The sequence below is a fragment of the Vigna umbellata genome, chromosome 9, assembly GCF_029865625.1.
Source record: "Vigna umbellata cultivar VRB3 chromosome 9, Vumbellata_1.0, whole genome shotgun sequence".
NCBI classification, from domain to species: domain Eukaryota; kingdom Viridiplantae; phylum Streptophyta; class Magnoliopsida; order Fabales; family Fabaceae; genus Vigna; species Vigna umbellata.
The window spans coordinates 15813773-15835381 of NC_142173.1; the positions used below are offsets into that span (position 1 = coordinate 15813773).

General features: G+C 39.1%; 1 pseudogene; it reads left to right on the forward strand.

Moving 5' to 3' along the window:
• The first annotated feature begins 493 nt into the window (after nt 1–493).
• LOC148192685 (uncharacterized) lies at nt 494–3696 on the forward strand (annotated as a pseudogene).
• Nucleotides 3697–21609: the final 17913 nt, after the last annotated feature.

Here is a 21609-nt window from a genome sequence, read left to right on the forward strand (position 1 = left end):
ACTTTTGGCTACTTCACTTCTTTCATTCAATTCATCTTAAAACCTGCAAAAAACAAGCAAAACCAAACATAAAATCTATCCAACTCTCTTATTTCCAAAACTTAATAAAAAACATGATTCATAACTAATTTCTAAGTCATAAAGGTTGTCTTTAACGTAAAAATTAAGTTTAAAAATAACAGTTTTTCAACTGTTATCATTAAGACCTCGGCAAGTGTACCGAATCGTATCAAGTAAAAATAAATGGTAAGACCAAGTATCATTTCCCAAGAGACTCACGACACTAAACAATTATGTGATTACTCAACTAATTAAGACTCTAAAGAACAAATTTTGGGGTTTTTGGATGCAATTGAAATAAAATAAACATGAATGCAATTTGACCAATTGAGGCTAAACACAAGAATGAATGAATGAAGTTTATGATATTGTTGTTGGGTTTAGATTTCACCTAATTTACTCTCATGCATATATGAATTCATCTTCCTCATTAATGTTAATACCACTTTCTAATGCTAGGCATTCTAGAAATTTATCTTTAGAGTCTGTTGTTGAGTCTGTTCCATTGAATACTGTGCATCCCACTGCTGAGTACTTTATGCATACTACATCTACTGCATCTGTTGCATCTGCACTTGATTCTGATTCTGATTATGTTGTTTTTCACACTGAGAACAATATGGCACATCCTCCACCTCGTGAGAGGACTTTTAGGGAGATGGCTGCACTTGATTTCGATATTGAAAGCTTGTGCATTCAATATCCTGATTAGGATGTTCCATTTGTTCTTAAGACTGGACTGATCCATTTGTTGCCCAAGTTTCATGGTCTTGCAGTTGAGAGTCCACATAAGCATTTGCAGGAATTCCATATTGTCTGTTCCACTATGAAACCGCATGATGTTCCTGAAGAGCACATCTTCTTGAAAGCATTCCCTCATTCATTTGAAAGTGTTGCTAAGGATTGGTTGTATGGTTTGGCGCCTAGATCCGTCACTAGCTGGGATGATCTGAAGAGGCTGTTCTTGGAGAAATTTTTCCCAGCATCCCAAACCACAGCTATCAGAAAAGACATAAATGGGATTAGGCAGCTTGGTGGAGAGAGCTTATATGAGTATTGGGAGAGATTTAAGACACTTTGTGCTAGCTGTCCCCACCATCAGATACCTGAACAACTCCTTATCCAGTATTTCTATGAGGGTTTGAACAACATGGATCGGGGTATGATTGATGCTGCTAGTGGTGGAGCTCTTGGAGACACCACACCTGCTGAGGCCAGGCAATTGATTGAGAAGATGGCCTCCAACTCCCAGCAGTTTAGCACCAGGAATGATGCCATTGTGGTGAGGGGCATACATGATGTTGTTGCCCAGTCTTTATCAGCTGTTGAAAGCAAGTTGGAAGGAAAGATTGACTCTCTTGCGAAGTTGGTGACATAGTTGACTACCAACCAGAGATCTGCAGCTCCATCTGCATCTGTTGCATGACTATGTGCTATTTGTCCTTCCAGTGACCACTATACAGATACTTGTCCTTCTTTGCAGCACCTTGCTGCCTCTGATGCGCCTCAGGCTTATGCTACGAACATCTACAACAACAGGCAGCCACAACAGCAAAATCATGACTTGTCCAGCAACAGGTACAACCCAGGGTGGAGGAATCACCCCAATCTAAGATGGAACAATGCGCCACAGCATCAACAGCAGGCACCGCCTTTCCAGAATGCTGGAGCACCTAACAGATATGTGCCTCCACCTATGCAACAACACTAGAGGCAACGACAACAACAGCGACAAGAGGCACCTGCCCAACCAGCTGCCCACCCTTCCACTTCGTCTGAACCTTCATTGGAAGAGTTAGTGAGACAGATGATTGTGCAAAACCTGCAGTTTCAGCAGGAGACTAAAGCTTCCATACAGAGTCTAACTAACCAGATGGGTCAGATGGCTACTCAGATAAACCAGGCGCAGTCTTAGAATTCTGATAAGTTACCATCCCAGAATGTGCAGAATCCAAGGAATGTGAGTGCCATAACCCTCAGATCATGGAAGCAGATTGTCGTGCCTTCAGAGCCCGCTTCTACACCTACACCCGTGCCTGCTACTTGTCCTAGAAAGGACGACCATGACGGTCCACGCAGGGCATTTGAGGTGGGTGAATCTTCTTCTCCAACCGGTGGTTCTTCTTCAGGTGGATCTTCTCCCTTTTCCACCACCACCACTGCCGCACCTTCTCCATTGGTTGACCGACCTATCCCTCTTCCATTCCCTTCATGGGCGATGCCTAGCAAAAAGATGGAAGAGGTGGACAAGGAAATATTGGAGACCTTCAGGAAGGTAGAGGTGAACATACCTCTACTTTATGCCATAAAGCAGATTCCTAGATATGCAAAATTCCTGAAGGACCTGTGCACGCATAAGAGGAAAATGAAAGGAGATGAAAGAATCAGTATGGGCAGGAATGTATCCGCACTTATTGGTAAGTCGGTCCCGCACTTATTGGTAAGTCGGTCCTGCACATTCCTGAAAAGTGCAAGGACCCAGGTACGTTTTGCATTCCTTGTATGATTGGAAATAGTAAATTTGAAAATGCCATGCTTGATTTGGGTGCTTCCATTAATGTCATCCTTCTTTCAATTTTTAAATCCTTGTCTCTTGGCCCTTTACAACCTACGGGTGTGGTCATTCAGTTGGCAAATAGGAGTGTTACCCACCCAACAGGTTACATAGAGGATGTCTTGGTTAGGGTTGGTGAGCTGATTTTTCTTGCCGACTTTTATGTTTTGGAAATGGAGGAGGGATTCTCTCATGGATCCGCTCCCATAATCTTAGGCAGACCCTTTTTGAAAACTGCCCGAACCAAGATTGATGTGTATGCTGGAACTTTATCCATGGAATTTACTGATATTATGGTTCACTTTAATATTCTTGATGCAATGAAGTTCCCAGCTGAGGACCATTCTATTTTTAAGATTGACATGTTGGATGACATTATTGATAAATATGTTGTTGATGAGTTTGATTCTTTGCATGAGAAAGAGCATTCTTTTCTATCTTCTCCACATACATGCATTGAATCTGAACTTGAGAATGATGTTGATTTTGAAGAGGATTTTGATATCCATGATGTTGATGATGTTCTTGATATTGATGATGTTGATAATGTAATTGTTATGGATATGGATTTGGAGCTTGATGAGATAGGTGTTCTGCCTTTACTTTTGAATTCTTTGGAGTCAGGATGTACTAACCACTTTATAGGAAGTACAAATGAATCTGACTTGCAGGCACCTATTATTGAGTTGAAACAGCTTCCAGATAACCTCAAGTATGCTTACTTGGAGGATGATGAGAAGAAACCTGTGATCATTTCCACCTCCCTTGATGCTGTTCAAGAGGAGAAGTTGTTGAGTGTGCTGAGGAAGCAAAAGAGGGCCATTGGATGGACATTGGCTGACATACCTGGCATTAGCCCATCTACTTGTATGCACAAAATTCTTCTAGAAGAGGGCGCCAAAGCTGTTGGGCAACCACAACAAAGGCAAAACCCCGTGATTATGGATGACATCAAGAAGGAGGTGACCAAGCTTCTCCAAGCTGGGATCATCTACCCGATATCAGATAGTCACTGGGTGAGCCCGATCCATGTTGTGCCCAAGAAGACTGGCCTCACTGTGATAAAGAATGAGAAAGATTAGTTGATTCCTACGAGAGTAAAGAACAGCTGGAGAGTTTGCATTGACTATAGGAGGCTCAAACAAGCAACCAAGAAAGATCATTTCCACCTGCCATTCATTGATCAGATGCTGGAGCGCTCGGCAGGTAAATCTCATTATTGTTTTCTTGATGGTTTTTCTGGTTACTTTCAAATAAATATTGCGCCTGAGGATCAAGAGAAAACCACATTCACCTTCCCCTTTGGCACTTTTGCCTATAGAAGGATGGCCTTTGGTCTATGCAACGCCCCTGGTACCTTCCAACGGTGCATGCTTAGCATTTTTAGCGACTTTCTTGAGAGTTGCATAGAGGTGTTTATGGATGATTTCACTGTGTATGGATCCTCTTTTGATGCATATTTAGACAGTCTGGAAAAAGTTTTGAAAAGATGCATAGAAACAAACCTTGTTCTCAATTTTGAGAAATGTTACTTCATGGTTGGACAAGGTTTGGTTCTAGGGCATACCATTTCTGAAAAGGGAATAGAGGTAGACCCTGCTAAGATATCTGTGATTGCGTGCGAGAGGTGCGATCTTTCCTTGGACATGCAGGTTTCTACAGGCGCTTCATCAAAGATTTCAGTAAATCTCATTATTGTTTTCTTGATGGTTTTTCTGGTTACTTTCAAATAAATATTGCGCCTGAGGATCAAGAGAAAACCACATTCACCTTCCCCTTTGGCACTTTTGCCTATAGAAGGATGGCCTTTGGTCTATGCAACGCCCCTGGTACCTTCCAACGGTGCATGCTTAGCATTTTTAGCGACTTTCTTGAGAGTTGCATAGAGGTGTTTATGGATGATTTCACTGTGTATGGATCCTCTTTTGATGCATATTTAGACAGTCTGGAAAAAGTTTTGAAAAGATGCATAGAAACAAACCTTGTTCTCAATTTTGAGAAATGTTACTTCATGGTTGGACAAGGTTTGGTTCTAGGGCATACCATTTCTGAAAAGGGAATAGAGGTAGACCCTGCTAAGATATCTGTGATTGCGTGCGAGAGGTGCGATCTTTCCTTGGACATGCAGGTTTCTACAGGCGCTTCATCAAAGATTTCAGCAAGAAGGCGCTTCCCTTGTCTAGACTGCTGCAGAAGGATATTGACTTTGCTTTTGATGACAGATGCAAGCAGGCGTTTGATTGCCTGAAGGAAGCTTTGACCACCAACCCTATCATTCAGGCACCGAATTGGACAGCCCCATTTGAGCTCATGTGTGATGCGTCTAATTATGCATTGGGGGCTGTCTTGACATAGAAAATTGACAAGCTATCGAGAGTGATCTACTATGCTTCACGCACTTTGGATGCTGCCCAAGCAAATTATACCACCATTGAAAAAGAGTTGTTGGCAATTGTTTTTTCCCTTGAGAAGTTTAGGTCATATTTTCTTGGATCATCAGTTATTGTGTATATTGACCATGCAGCTCTAAAGTTTCTGTTGAAAAAGGCTGAGTCAAAGCATAGATTGATCAGGTGGATGCTACTGCTCCAGGAGTTTGACTTGCAAATTGAAGACTGGAGTGGAGTCAAAGCCTGTTATTTTGTTAGATCTCACCTCTTTGCAGGTTTGGAGTGCCTAGAGCAATTGTTAGTGATCAAGGAACCCATTTTTGCAACAGATCCATGCAAGCTTTGCTCAAGAAATATGGGGTGACGCACAGAGTTTCTACACCTTACCACCCCCAAACAAATGGGCAGGCTGAGATCTCCAACAAGGAGATTAAGAGGATTTTGGAAAAGATTGTCCAGCCCAACAGGAAAGATTGGAGCAATAGGTTGGACGATGCTCTTTTGGCCCACAAGACAGCCTACAAAGCACCGATAGGGATGTCTGCCTACCGGGTTGTCTTCGGAAAGGCATGTCACCTACCGGTTGAGATTGAGCATCGGGCATATTGGGCTGTGAAGTCTTGCAACTTCTCCATGGACCAAGCTGGAGAGGAAAGAAAGTTGCAATTAAATGAATTGGATTAGATTCGATTGGAGGCCTACGAGAACTCGAAGTTCTACAAGGAAAGGACAAAGAACTTCCATGATAGTTCTATTGTTAGAAAGGACTTCGAGGTTGGCCAACAGGTTTTGTTGTATAACTCTAGACTCGGCCTCATGGGTAGTAAGTTGAGATCAAAACGGACTCGACCTTTTGTTGTGACTAATGTTTATCCTTATGGTGCAGTAGAGATCCAAGGTCCATCTACAGCTAAAAGCTTCAAGGTGAACGGGCATAGACTGAAGCCTTTCCTCAGCAATCCTTCTTTGTTGGATGTAGTGGTGGAGGAGACGTCTTTGGTCCACCCCACCTATCCTCCCATCTGACCCAGGGAGTTTCTTTTCTCCTTTCCTCCTCACTTTTATTGCACTTTGTCGATATCTGATGACTGTTCTTATTGTTTGATTTGCTGATTGTGACACACTGAGGACATTGTGTCGTTTAAGTGTGGTCTATTAGGGGAGGTTGTTTCTTTGTTCATGTTTCGGTTTTTATGTAGTTTGTTGTGTCTTGTGTATAATTTTGCATGCATTTTGTAAATTCTGGATTGTGATTAGGTTGTCAGTTTTCCTTCACTTCATTGATACTATGATTTGTTGGATTCCTTGCTTTTCTTTGCTTGGAAGATGATCATGATGTTTGAGAGTTGAATTGATGGTGACCATATTACCTGTGAGGTTTGAGCCATTTGATGATCTTTCTTGTGTGTGATATGTCTCTTGATTGCTTGCACATATGTCTTGGCTTGACTCTTTTTGATAATTCTTGATTGATACGCATGTTTGCCAACTAATAAAGGCAGTTTGTTGTTGAGCCTCTAGAGCCAGATGAGCCTACCCTGTTTTGATCCATTGATAACCCTTTTGAGCCTATGCTTATCTTCATTTCTTTGTTTTGGAGCTTTGGAATTGTTTTGGGAATAAGTGTGGTCTTCTGGGAGTTTCAGAGGAATTGGCTAGGGAGTCCTCTTCTTATCGTGTTTTTGTAAATATATGGTGTATCTTGTCTCTTCAAATTGTATGCTGAATAGAGTAAAGAAAAGAGACAGGATGAAAAAAAAAAGAGCAAAAAAACAGTAAAAAATGAAAAAAAATTGTGAATAATGGAGTCAAGAAGAGGATGGAATTAGAGGTTGTGGGTGTGTTTGAATGTGTTTACACTTGTTCCCCATTGCTCCTCTGTACCTTATGGTTTGTAGCTTCTTATCCAAATATATCCTCCCTTGTCCTTGGCCCCATTACAACCATGAAAAGACCTTTTGATTTGAACATGCGTATGTGCTTGAGTGTTGATATTAGAGGCTTGCCAAGTCTATTTGTGTTTGTTTTCTTGAGTGCATTGAGTGACATTGATTTACCTTAAACACTTGAGAGAAACACTAATTGTGTGGATCTGTGAAACTATGTTGCTTATGATTCATCTCTTGAACTGATTGACTGTTTTCCTTGTATTGAACTGTTTGGATGATTCTTTGAGTATCTGCTTTCATTGACTCTGTGTGGGATTCTGCTTATACCTTTTACTATCCAGATTTTGTGAGAATTGTGTAACTGTGTTTCTGTTTTGGAGTCTTTGTTGTCTGTCTGTCGAGTCTGTGTCACATCCCTGATGTTTGAGTAGTTCCCTGGTTTTCGTCTTGGTTTTGCCCAAGAGCGCAAAAGACTAAGTGTGGTCTATTTTGATGAGTCAATATTTTCTTGACTTCACCTAGTTCATTGTGCTATAATTAATCACGGAATTGTGCTTACACGTCCGGTATTTTTCTGTTTTTGTTAATTGTGCCTAATTTGACCAGAAATTCTTATTTTAATTAATTTGAATTATCTGAGTTAATTATTTTCATCATTGATTGCAGGAAAAATTTTGGAGATACATTTTGGGACATAAGGAAGAATGCAAATAAATTCAAGACTCTCCACACAGACATTTTAGAATTAATTAAATTGTAATTCAGTAGTTTAGAATTTTTGAATCAACTATTACATTTTGGGTCAATTTTTGGTGAAGTAGATTAGACCCAAGAGTAGAGGTTAGTGACTTGGACCCTAGGGTTTTATTGTGTGGACCCAACCCTTATTAAAGGGAGGACACACGACCCTTGTACAGCCGCCACCCCGTTACTAGTTTCTTTTTCTCTCATTCTGCTCTTGGTTCTTGGAACACGGTTTTCAATGGCATGAATGAAGAGAACGTTGATTTCTTTTCGCTGATTTTTTATTTCCCTTTTCATTTTCATTTGGTTTTGTGCACCTTTGTTTAAAGTTTGGGTTCACCTCCTGTCACGTTCATTTATAGATTCCATCAATTAGAAATTTTGCTTTGTTTTGTGCACGTTTTACGCTGGGAATAGAGACACGAAGGACGCTGCTTTCATCTTGCGTTGTGCACGGCGTCCAGCACGTTAAGGAAAGCTCTCATTTTTTTTAAAATGCTCCAGGAGGTCTCGGTTTGTTTTTTTTTTCAGGCACGAAGTTTTGATGCTTTTAGAGAAAAGGAAGTGGTGATTAAGTGGAGGAAGAACACGTTATGGGAGGAGGAAGTGTTGATTCATTTTGCGAGCAGAGGAGCTTCATTATTGGAGAACGCTGTCAAGTCCAGGGAGCACCACAGAAGAAGCTTGCACAACATGCGGTGTTGAGCTGGAAGAAATGAAGAGGTGTCTCAGTTTTTGCACGGCTACTGGAAGAGAGATATTTGTTTTTGATTTATGAGATGAGAAGCTGATTTACTCATGGCCCCTTTAATTTGAGAACGAAGCGGTGCTAAATGAGAGAATGGTAGATCACAATTAGAAGTTATTTCATTTAGTAAAAGGGATTTGTCCAGCCGTGACTTTGGTTTTTCTTTGAGCAATTTTATTAAATGAAAAAGAAGGAAACACACGGAAAGGGGGAGGCTGATTACGGGCATTTTAATTTCATGTTTGGTTGATGAAGCTTGAGGTGGCAACGCTGGACATATTGGAAGTAGCAACACGTTGACAGGAGTAGGTGTCATGGTTGGAAGAAGAAAGATTGTTTTTGATTTATAGAATGAGAAGTAGAGTAGGTGGTAGTCAAGGGGGATGGGACGTGGATAAAGGCAAGGGAGTAAATGATTTTGGGAAGAAGAGAAAGTTGATTTGAAAGTGCTGCTGGATGAGAAAGGCTACCCCACTTTCATTTTTTGAAATTAATACTTTGCAGGTTTATTAATGAAGAACTGATTTAATATGAGAAGGAATTCATTTAAGAAGTAGTGAGTGTTGATCACGAGAATAGAAGAGTGGTCACGTCAACTTTAGAAGGTGAAGAACACTTTGCAAATTTATTTTAGAACCATTTGTACATCCAATTTGTTCTAGAAGTGGCAACACGTGGTGTCACGGGAGTGTGTCACGTTCTGGAGGCAAAAAGGGAGAAAATGCCATTTCATTTATTTTGCTAGAAGGAGGCACGGGTTCTAGTGGTAGAATAGGAACACTTTCTTGGAGAATGAAACACACGATGTGTCAGACCTCGGAAAACGCACCCAAAACCCCCGTCAGAGTTAATTAAAACGCACCCAAAACCCTCTGCGCGGACGCCAGGTGTCAAGCGTCAAAGATTCGAAAATCAGATAGTGGAAGGCAGGTGTCAGTGAGTGAGCGGACGTTCGTCCTAATGTGGGAAGCAAAACTGAATTTTTGAAAACCCGTCTCACTCACTCTGCATGCACCCTTTCTTCCCCAAAACTCTGATCTTTTCATCTTCTCCTACTTCTCTCTGAAAGCTTTCTATTCTCTCTACCAAAACTCATTTGTTTACTCCTCCGATCATATTTTAGAGACCGTAGAAGCGTTCCCGGCGTCATAAGCTTCATTCTGAACCGAACATTTCCGAGTTCTGAACCTGGTAAGTCTTTTGTCCTTAATCGTTCGTTCCATAGTGCATGCAAGCCAAGCCTCGGATGCATTCTTGTATCGTGTCTGATTCACTTTTGGTTGTTTTGCTGTTAAGTAGTTGATAACAGTTGAAAAACTGTTATTTTCATGCTTAAAATTGATACTAAAAGCAACCTTTATACTTAGAAACTAGCTTGAAATCATGTTTTTATTCATATTTTCATAAATAAGAGAGTTGGACAGGTTTATGCTTGATTTCAGTGTTTTTGTGCAGGTTTTAAGGTGAATTTAGTGAAAGAAGTGAAGAAGCAGAGAGATGGAATCAGAAAAGAAATCAAAAAGTGCAAAAGGAGAAGCCGAAGTCACCGTTCAACGGCAGTTTACCGCTGAGCGGCACTCAGTAAGTCACGGGAGGTCCGCTGACGGGCAAAATGGCCACTGAGGGGAAGAAACGAGACGCGCACTCACCGCTGAGTGGTACTTTACCGCTGAGCAGCACACTTATGGGCTTGGGCCTAGATTTTCTGTAATTTTAGAACAGTATATAAGCTTTAGGACGTCCTAGGGTTTGTATCTTTGGCAAACACGAAGCAAACACTCTCTCTTCCACCCCTTTGAAGGAGGATCTTGGATGCTCAGGCTACCTCTTCACCTTTCTAGGGTTTTATCCTTCATTCTTTCATTATTGCTCATCTAGGTTCACAATGAATATGGTGAACTAAACCTTGTATGTTTGTTGGGGAATCAATGTAATCTTTTGAAGCTCTTATATATGGAATTTATGCTTGCATCTTAATCTAAGATTTATGTTTTCTTTCATCATTAGTTAGGGTTTTTCCTCTTTGCTTAATGCTTGCTTTGTTTAACTCATTCAATGCATGATTATTGATTTTGTCGATACGGGAACGTACGGGGAAGTCTAGATCCGGGGAATCTCTCCCAATATTATATTGGTTGTCGTTAAGCTCCTGCACTTGATGAACTAATTATTAGGAATGCTAGGAATTGTATGAACTCGTAATTAGGGAGAAGCCTTCTTGAAAGGTACTTTAGAGAGTGGCATTAACAATGATGATTTGAATGTTGAATTCCTAAAAGACATGAGAGTGGATAAGATGAAATTGACCCCCAACAACATAATCATTCATATATTTCATTGAAAGTATTTGTCTTTTGCTTTTGCCATTGATCAAAACCTCATGCATACATGTTTATTTTCGTCTTTTTCATAATACAATTCAATTATTTCGTTCTTAAGTCTTAGCTAATCAACAAACCACACAACTAAACTAGGCCGTGAGTCCTTTGGGAGAACGATACTTGGTCTTACCAAGTTTATTACTTGAACGATTCGGTTATACTTGCCGATTGTAAAACAAGTTTGTGACATCATATTTTTGTGATCATAAATTTGTCCATCAAGTTTTTGGCGCCGTTGCCGGGGACTCGTGGTTTAACTGGTTAATTTGTGTGATTATTGATTATCTTTGACTTTAATTTTGAATTTCTGTTTTTATTTTCTGTTTTTATTTTTTCGGTTTTTATTTTATCTTATTTGATTTGATTTTATTTGATTTTATTTGATTTGATTAGATTAGATTTTATTTTATTTTATTTTATTCTATCTTATTTTATTTTATCTTCTGAATCTTTTATCTTCTCCTATATCTTTTTGTGCTAACAAATATTTTCTAGGGTTTTGTTTTCTTGTGCATGCAGGAAGCAATTAGAACAAGGAGCAAGAAAACAACAGAACCTCTACTTGAAGGCCTAGACGAGAGTAGACGGAGGAGAAGAATCCGAACATCTAGAGAACTTTTCCCTTCTCCAGAAACTCTCTTACAATCATCACCACAAGGTTCTGTTCATAGCACAGAAAATATGGAGAACAACAATGTCAGAAGAAGTCTTGCTGACTACACCAATATAGCTGGACCTCAGCACTTTAACAGTATAGCTAGACCTAGAGTCAATGCAGCTAATATGGAGGTCAAACCAGCACTGATTCAACTGGTGAAAAGCAACCAATTTAATGGATTATCTCATGAAAGCCCATATGAGCACCTCACTACCTTCAATGAGATTTGCAACACATTCAAAATTAATGGGGTGCTAGACGAAGCGATCAAACTTAGCTTGTTTCCTTTCTCATTGGGAGGCAATGCTAAGCTTTGGTTGAATTCTTTCCCAGAAGAAAGTTTCACAGAGTGGGAAGCAGTGGTCACAAAATTTTTAAATAAGTACTTCCCACAATCCAAGGTGACAAAAGGCAAGCAAGAGATATCTTCATTTAAGCAGGGCATGGAAGAATCACTGGGGCATGCATGGGACAGATACAAAAGCTTGTTATGTAAAACTCTCACGCATGGTTTTGAAGATCAGGAAGTAGTCTTAACTTTCCTTGGAGGTCTTGGTTCACAAACCAAGATGATGCTAGACGCCTCAGCAGGAGGCAATGTTAAATGGAAAACTCCAGAGGAAGCAACAGAGATTATAGAAAACATGGCTACTAGTGATAATGAGCTGCACAGTGAGAGATTCCCATGTGGGTAACTGCAGTTCAATCATACAGAAACTACCTCCTAAACTTAAAGATCCAGGAAGCTTAACAATTCCATGCACCATAGGGGATTTGAAAGAAGGCCACATGGGAATCTCTCACTGTGCAGCTCATTATCACTAGTAGCCATATTTTCAATAATTTATGTTGCTTCCTCTGGAGTTTTCCATTTAATGTTTCCTCCTGCTGAGGCATCAAGCATCATCTTGGTTTGTGAACCAAGACCTCCAAGGAAAGTTAGGACTACTTCCTGATCTTTAAATCCATGCGTGGGTGTTTTTCGTAACAAGCTTTTGTATCTATCCCATGCATGTGCCAGTGATTCTTCCATGCCCTGCCTGAATGAAGAAATATCTTGCTTGCCTTTGTTCACCTTTGATTGTGGGAAGTATTTATTTAGAAACTTGGTTACCACTACTTCCCACTCTGTGAAACTTCCTTCTGGAAAAGAATTTAACCAAAGCTTAGCATTGCCTCCTAATGAGAAAGGAAACAAGCTAAGTTTGATCGCTTCATCTGGCACCCCATTGATTTTCACTGTATTGCAAATCTCATTAAATGTAGTGAGGTGCTCATATGGGCTTTCATGAGATAACTCATTGAATTGATTGCTCTTCACCAGTTGGATCAACGCTGGTTTGACCTCCATGTTAGCTGCATTGACTCTAGGTCTAGCTATACTGTTAAAGTGTTGAGGTCCAGCTGTATTGGTGTAATCAGCAAGAGTTCTTCTGATATTGTTGTTCTCCATATTTTTTGTGTTGTGGTCAGAACCTTGTGGTGATGGTTGCAACAGAGTTTCCGGAGGAGGGAAAAGTTCTCTAGATGTTCAGATTCTTCTCCTCCGTCTACTCTCGTCTAAACCTTCAAGAACAGGTTCTGCAGTTATCTTACTCCTAGTTCGAATTGCCTCCTGCGTACACAAAAAAAAACCCTAGAATATTTGGTTAGCACAAAAAGATATAGGAGAAGATATAAGATTCAGAGAATAAAATAAAATAAAATAAAATAAAAACCGAAAAAATAAAAACAGAAAATAAAAACAGAAATTCAAAATTAAAGTCAAAGATAATCAATAATCACACAAATTAACCAGTTAAACCACGAGTCCTCGGCAACGGCACCAAAAACTTGATGACAAATTTATGAACACCGAAATACGGCGCCACAAACTTGTTGAACAATCGGCAAGTATGACCGAATCGTTTCAAGTAATAAACTCGGTAAGACCAAGTATCGTTCTCCCAAAGGACTCACAGCCCAGTTTAGTTATGTGATTTGTTGATTATTTTAGACTTAAGAAAATATTTATTGTAGTTTTATATGCAAAAGACAGTAAATAAACATGTATGCATGAATTTGATCAATGGAAAAGACAAAATACAAACACTTTAATGAATTATATGGATGAGTATGTTGTTGGGAGTTATCAATTTCATCTTATCCACTCTCATAGACTTTAGGAATTCAACATTCTTTTCATCAATTGTTAATGCCACTCTCTAAATCACCTTGCAAGAAGGCCTATCCTTAATTACGAGTTCATACAATTCCTAGCATTCCTAGTAATTAGTTCTGAAGTGCAGGAGCTTAAAGGCAACCAATATGCTATTGGGAGAATTTCCCCGGATCTAGATTTCCCCGTACGTTCCCATATCGACAAAATCAATAATCATGGCAATGAATGAGTTAAACAAAGCAAGCAATAAGCAAAGAGGAAAAACCCTAACTAATGATGAAAGAAAGCATAAGTCTTAAAAGTAAGATGTTAAAACAAATTCCATATATGAGAGTTTCACAAGACTACATTTATTCCCCAACAATAATACAAGGTTTAGTTCACCATATTCATGGTGAAACTAGATGAATAATAATGGAAGAATGAAAGATAAAACCCTAGAAAGGTATTTGCTTCGTCTCTGCCAAAGATACAAACCCTAGGAAGTCCTCAAACTTATATACTATTATAAGAATACAGAAAAATTAGGCCCAAGCCCATAAAAGTGCCGCTCATCGGTAAACTGCCGCTCAACGGTAAACTGCCGCTCAGCGGTAAGTGCGTGAGTTATTTTTCTCCCCTCAACGGCCATTTTACCCCTCAGCGGATCCAACGTGGGTTTCTGAGTGCCGCTCAACTGTAAACTACCGGTGAGCGGTACTTGCGGCTTCTCCTTTTGCACTTTTTGATGTCTTTTCTGATTCCATCTCTATCCTTCTTCACTTCTTTCACCAAATTCACCTTAAAACCTGCATAAAAACACTGAAATCAAGCATAAACCTGTCCAGCTCTCTTATTTCTAAAAATATAACCAAAAGCATGATTTCAAGCTAGTTTCTAAGTGTTAAAGGTTGCTTTTAGTATCAATTTTAAGCATGAAAATAACAGGTTTTCAACTGTTATCAGTAGATCATGTGTGGGAACGGCAGGAGGTCCTAGTCCTTAGGGGTACTTTGGACGGAACAGACTATCCTCGGGTGGCAGCTGATGAGAATTCCAGTTACTACATCACCCGGGTGCACGAACATCGTAGCTACACAAAATTCATACAGTCCGGACTATCGGTCTAGTAATAGGTCTTATTTGAATCATATGTTGAAATGTACTTGATGTGTGTGAATATCAGAAATGTATGTTATCATGTGAATTAAATTACGTAAGCTTACCCTGTGTTTTTCCTTATGTTGTTCCGTCTTGTACGTTCGTCTTGTCGTTGCAATGATCATCCGTGTGGATGTGAGCAGAAGGAGACGCGCTACTGGAAGAGGCTCTAGAAGAAGGAAATTTGGACAAAGAGAACCTCGTGGAAGTTGAAGTTAAGGCCGAACCGTAGTACGTTCGGTTAGTAGTATAATTTAGTTAGCGTAAGGTTACGTTCGGCCACTTTTCCTTTTGATTAGGAATGACCGTTCGTGAATTTCCCTTTTGTAAACCTCCGGTCAGTTTAGTCTTGATCTTATAGTTAAATTTTGAACTCTTACTGTTTATGCGCGTTCGGTCAGAACCGTACGTTTTTTTAATGTAAGACTGAACTGACTTATTACTAATTGTAATTATTTCTATTGTATGGTTTATTACTGTATTTTTGGGGATGTTACACGATGGATTGAGATGGTGACTCACGCAGATGGATTTTGGAAGCATAATGTTTATTTTGAATTATCTTCAAGCGTTTCTTCTTGTCATTTCTGTGATGAACTGTTTATTTTTATGTTTAGCTTACCACATTGTGCATTTTAGCTTAAATGTTGAATTTTTGTAGTTTGAATTGTGTTTGAATATTTATTTGTTGTTGTGTTCAGTTTAGAGTTTTTTTATGCACATGAATACCGCCAATTATATTCGGTTGTGTTCAACTTTCAATTTTTAATTTAGTTCAATTACATTCACAAACCTTTCACAAACCCCCCTCTAATGTGTTCGACCTATTACCTGAACCACAATTGGTCCTTGAGAGACGACCTAGGAGTCACTTCCTAGTTTATATTGCATTAATTTTGCAATCAACTTTTGTGTGAGGTGCGACCCTTTTAACATTGACCGAATGGTGGGAGCCTTTAATGACCGAACGGTCAGATGAGATGACCAGAGAACTTATCAGCAATGTTGGAAGCACATTCTGGGTCTTCAAGAGGATGGCCACGTCAATAGTGTAGCATTTTAGAAGGTCATTGGGTTAAACCTTAAAACTTTGGGCCCAATTGTAGGTCATTTTGTAGGACAAGCCCATTAGGAGGGCATTTTTGGTCTTTTGGTTATACAAAAGCCCAAAAAGCAGATTTCTCTGTAAGTCTCCCAGCCACCACTACGTACTTGTTCTTGGGGAGCATTTTCTTTCTTCTCCCCCTTTGGGGAGGTTTAGGTTTTATTTCTTTTGCATTTCCATGATTGAATCTTGTTTATAATGCAATTTAGGAGTTGAAATCATTGATTGATTCACTTTTCAGTTTTATTTCACTATTCATTGTCTTTTTCGCTCTTGCATTTTACTGTTGATTGTTGTGTTCTACTGTTCATTTCGTCCTCTTTACTGTTGTAGTTTGTTATTTTACTGTTCATTGGCGTTTTATGTTTGTGGGGCATTTTCCATTTGCAATTTCACATTCTGCTGTTTAAGTTTCGCTTCTACTATTACTGTTTTCGTTTTAAGTTCAATTGCATTTTGATTCTGTTGCATTTAGATTATGCGTGTTTACTATTGTTGTATTCTCTGTAGACCGTTCGGTCTTTGCTTGTACCGTTTGGCTTATGGCTCTGTTGCATTTACTCTGTTCGGTTGTATTATTTTACACCGTTCGGTCTGTTAAAGACCGAACAGCTTGTTTGTTCCTGATGTTAGCACTATCCAGTTTTAGTTTCCCGTGCGTTTTAACTTTGCAACCTTTTCTGCATTTCTGCATTTTCATATGGTTCGGTCTCTAACATGCTTCATTGTTAGAGACTGTTCGTCCTTGGTCTGCATCCAATTGTTTAGTTGTCCAATTTTAATTTCCACTCAGTCTTCCTTTTATTTCGTTTTGTTTTCCTACGTTTTAATTCATTTCCATTTTACTGTTTAATATCGTTCAGTAAACTTAACACCGTTCGACTTGTTTAAGTGTTGATTTTTGTCATAACCCATTAAATACCCACTAAAAGCCCCATTTGAGTGGACGCCAGGTGTAAGCGATTGGAGTGTCTGAAGATCAGAAAGTGGAAGACATGTGTGTTTGATGGTAGGAGTAAAACTGAAACTTTCAAATTTTCGTGCCACTTCTCTGCATGCACCATCCATCTTCAACCTTCTGAAATCTCCTCCTTCTCTCTACATCTCCTTCATCTTCTCTCTAAAAAATTCTCACCTTTTCTTCCTTCGATCACCATTCAGGCACCGTTTCTACTCCTCCAGTGTCAAGGGCTTCCATTTGAGCCGATCGGTTTTGGGTTATGAGTTGGTAAGTTCTCTTTTCCCTCAGCCGTGTGGGTTTTCTTGAACATGCAAACCAAGTTTCTAGGTGCATGGGATTTTTTTCACATTCTAAACGATGTTCTATTTTGGTATTTGGGTAGTTTCTTAAATCGTAAACCGTAGTCTTCAAAGGAATCTGGTGGTGAGCCTTTATCTGCAGAACCATGAGCGTTCGGCTAGCTTAAAGGTAAAGGAAGCTTACATAATTTGATTTTTATTCTCGTTCTTGAATGTTGGCATGCTCATTTGATTGTTGGATGAAATATGAAGTATGATTGTTACTATGTTTTTACTGTATGAATGTATGAAGATAAATGCTGAGGAATGTATTAATAAGAGTATGAATTCTAAGTCTGTATTTCTATGTGAAAATTGATGTTCGTCACTGAAGGTCATTGACCGTTCGATTTTCTTGTGGACTCGGTTGGAACTAGATTCTGTCATTTGGAGAGAATTCCAGTTGAGGACCAAGCGTGTTCATTTTAGTTATAAACTTCAGTATATCTGTATGTATTTGTATATTTCTTTCATTCTTGAACATTAGTTAAATGATATCTTATATTTATCAAGCGCTCGTACTAAGTAGTGTTCGGTCTTATACCAAGCGCTCGTGCTAAGTAAGTGCTAGGTCTTATGCCAAGTGCTCGTACTAAGTAAGTGCTAGGTCTTACACCAAGCACTCGTTTTCCTTTCCGTAATCTATCTTGATAATAAGAGCGTTCGTCCAAACTCAATGGTGTTTGTTCTCTACCGTGCTCGGTCTTCGACTGGCATTCGGTTTTCTTGATGTTAAACTCATAAATAAGCTAAGTATTTATAGCGTTCGGCTTCTTCATATGATTCCTTCAAGTACTATCATTTGATGTCTTATAGTGTCTGTCTCCATTGGTTTTGGCCTAGAGTCTTAGTACTCGGCCTAGGCTTATTGCCGTTCGGTCTAAACTCTCATGAGTCAGTTCATTAAATTGGCTCACCTTGTAGATAACGTTCGATTCTATTAGTCTTTGAGAAATCTTATTGTAATCGGTCTCTTTCTCAACCCGATAGTGACTCTCTTGGTTTTGATCTCTTTTGAAACTAGAGACCTCTCGTTCTCACTCCAAGTGTTCGGTCTCATTCGGGGTTGAAGATTAACGGTCGATATTTAGTATCCTATGGGATCTGTATTCAAATTGATTCGATTTGAGATTTTTAAAATGAAAGATAATGGAATATGATGTAGATGAAATGAGTATGGTTATGAACGAGTATTCCGGGGAGGAATATCTCATGAATGTATATTTGAATTGGTAAAGTATGAATGTGGGCATGCTAAGCTGGCGGTTCATCTTGATATTCCGTGATTACTTGTTCTCAAGTAGAGAAGGGTAAGTCATGTGTGAGAATGGTAGGAGGTCCTAGTCCTTATGGTTAATTTGGACATATAGGACTAACCTCGGGTGGCAGCTGTTGATGGTATCCTAGTTACTACATCACCCGGGTGCACGAACGTCGTAGCTACACAGAATTCATACAGTCCGGACAGTCAGAGTCTAGTATTAGGCTTTGCATGAAAGAGTTAATAATTTATCTTGTTTAGTTGATTGTGTGAATTATATGTTGATACACGAATTAAATTACATAAGCTTACCCTACTTTCTGTCTTGTTCGTTTTGTACGTTCGGTCGTTTGTCCTGTTGCAATGATCATCCGTGTGGATGTGAGCAGAAGGAGAAGAGTTGTTGGAAGACGGACTGGAAGAAAATCTGGTCGAGATGGAAGTTAAGACTGAACAGTAGAAGCGTTCGGTCAGTTATTGGTTTTCTTTGTAGTACCGTTCGTACATCTTTTGGCTACTTCTTTTGTAGGACCGTTCGGTATAGGTCTTTTGTAAATCGTTCGACCTAGTTGTAGCTAGTGTGTAGTTTTAAGTTCCCATTATATTGTAAGCCGTATCTGTACTGAATCTGTTTTGAAAGACTGAGTTGTAATATTATTAAATGTGATTATTCTATTGTATGGTTTTACACTGTATTTTTGGGATGTTACAATTTTCATTTCCATGAGCTAGTTTTACATTAACACCGTTCGGCCTTGTGATGGACCGTTCAACTTTTACTGTTTTTCATATTTAGTTATGTTTAAATTCCAGTTTCATTTCTATTTGCAAAAACACTGTCAACCCCCCCCCCCTCCCCCCACTACGTGTTTGACTTAAGACTCGAACCACATTTGGTCCTTGAGAGACGACCCAGGAGTCACTTCCTAGCACTATACTGCATTCTTAATGCACATCAATTTTGATGGGCCGCGACAGCCGCATCGAAGTCCAACTTACTGCATGCATAAAATATTTATGGAGGATGATTATAGATCAAGTGCTCAACCACAGTGAAAGTTAAATCCAGTGATGAAGGAGGTGGTTAGAAAAGAAGTATTAAAGCTTCTAGAAGATGGCATTATATATCTGATCTCTAATAGTGAATGGGTGAGTCTAGTACAGGTAGTGCCAAAGAAAGGTGGGATGACAGTAATCTAGAATGAGAAGAATGAGCTTATTCCTACACGGACTGTTACTGGATGGCGAATATGCATTGATTATAGGAAGCTAAATAAGGCTACTAGGAAGGATCATTTTCCCCTTCCTTTTATGGATCAGATGCTGGAAAGATTGGCGGGTCAGGTTTTCTATTGCTTCCTAGATGGATATTCTGGATACAATCAAATTGTGGTAGATCCAAAAGACTAGGAGAAGACAACATTTACATGTCCATTTGGTGTATTTGCTTATAGAAAAATGCCATTTGGGTTATGTAATGCCCCAACTACTTTTCAAAGGTGTATGCAGGTAATTTTTTCTAATCTCATAGAGAAGTGTATTGAAGTCTTCATGGATGATTTTTCAGTATTTGGAAATTCATTCCAAAGGTGTTTGGCGAATCTGGATATCGTCCTCAAGATATGTGTTCAAACGAATCTTGTGCTTAATTGGGAAAAATGTCATTTCATGATAACATAAGGAATTGTGTTAGGTCACAAAATTTCTACTAGGGGGATTGAAGCAGATAAAGCCAAAGTAGAGGTCATTGAGAAACTCCCTCCACCAACAAATGTGAAGGGAATTAGAAGTTTCTTAGGCATGTTGGGTTTTATAGAAGATTTATTAAAGACTTCTCTAACATTGCCAAATCCTTGATTAATTTGCTGGTTAAAGATGTACCATTTGTGATGAATGAAGAATGTTTAAAAGCTTTTGACATCTTGAAAAGCAAATTGATCTCAACCCTAATGATTGTAGCTCCAGGTTGGAATCAAAATTTTGAATTGATGTGTGATGTCAGTGATTATGCAATAAGTGTTGTGCTGGGTCAAAGAAAAGAGAAAGTATTTCATACTATCTATTATGCTAGTATGGTTTTGAATGAAGCTTAATTGAATTATGCCACCACAGAAAAAGAATTTCTTGTTATTGTATATGCTTTGGAGAAGTTTAGACTTTACCTCATTGGATCTAAAGTGATCATCTACACAGATCATGCAGCTATAAAGTATTTGCTAACCAAGTCAGATTCTAAGCCGAGATTGATTAGATGGGTGCTTTTACTACAAGAATTTGATTTGGAGATCCGTGACAAGAAGGGAAGTGAAAATGTAATAGCTGATCATTTATCTAGGTTGGTTAACAGTGAAGTTACAAACAAGGAAGCTGAAATCTGGAATCTTTTTCAGATGAAACAGTCATGTATATCAAACAAAGGTCGTGGTTTGCTGATATGGCTAATTTCAAAGCTGCAGAAGTAATTCCAGAAGATCTTAATTGGCAACAAAGAAAAAAAAATTTACATGATGTCAAGCAGTTTATTTGGGATGATCCTTATTTGTTCAAGATTGAAGTTGGTAATCTTCTGAGGCGATGTGTGACAAATGAAGAAGTAGAAGGAATTCTCTGGCACTGTCATGGTTCACCTTATGGGGGACATTTTAATGGAGAAAGAACAACAACAAAAGTTCTCTAGTCAAGATTTTATGACCTACCCTATTTAAAGATGGTCATAATCATGCCAGAAATTGTGATAAATGTCAAAGGACTGGGGCTATTTCAAGACGTCATGAGATGCCATTACAAGGCATTTTAGAGGTTGAAGTCTTTGATGGTTGATGTATTGATTTTGTGGGACCCTTTCCACCATATTTCAATAATGAATATATATTGGTGGCAGTGGATTATGTGAGTAAATGGGTGGAAGATCTAGCTTGTCCCAAGAATAATGCTAGCACTGTGATTACATTTCTGAAGAGGCAGGTTTTTTCACGCTTTGGAACTCCAAGAGTACTTATTAGTGATGGAGGATCTCATTTTTGTAACTTTCAGCTTGCAAAAGTACTCAAACATTATGGTTTGAAACATAAGGTGGCTACACCTTATCATCCACAGACAAATGGATAAGCTGAGATGTCTAATAGGGAGATAAAAAGGATCTTAGAGAAAATAATTGCTTCATCAAGAAAGGATTGGTCACAGAAACTGGATGATGCTCTTTGGGCATATAGGACGACA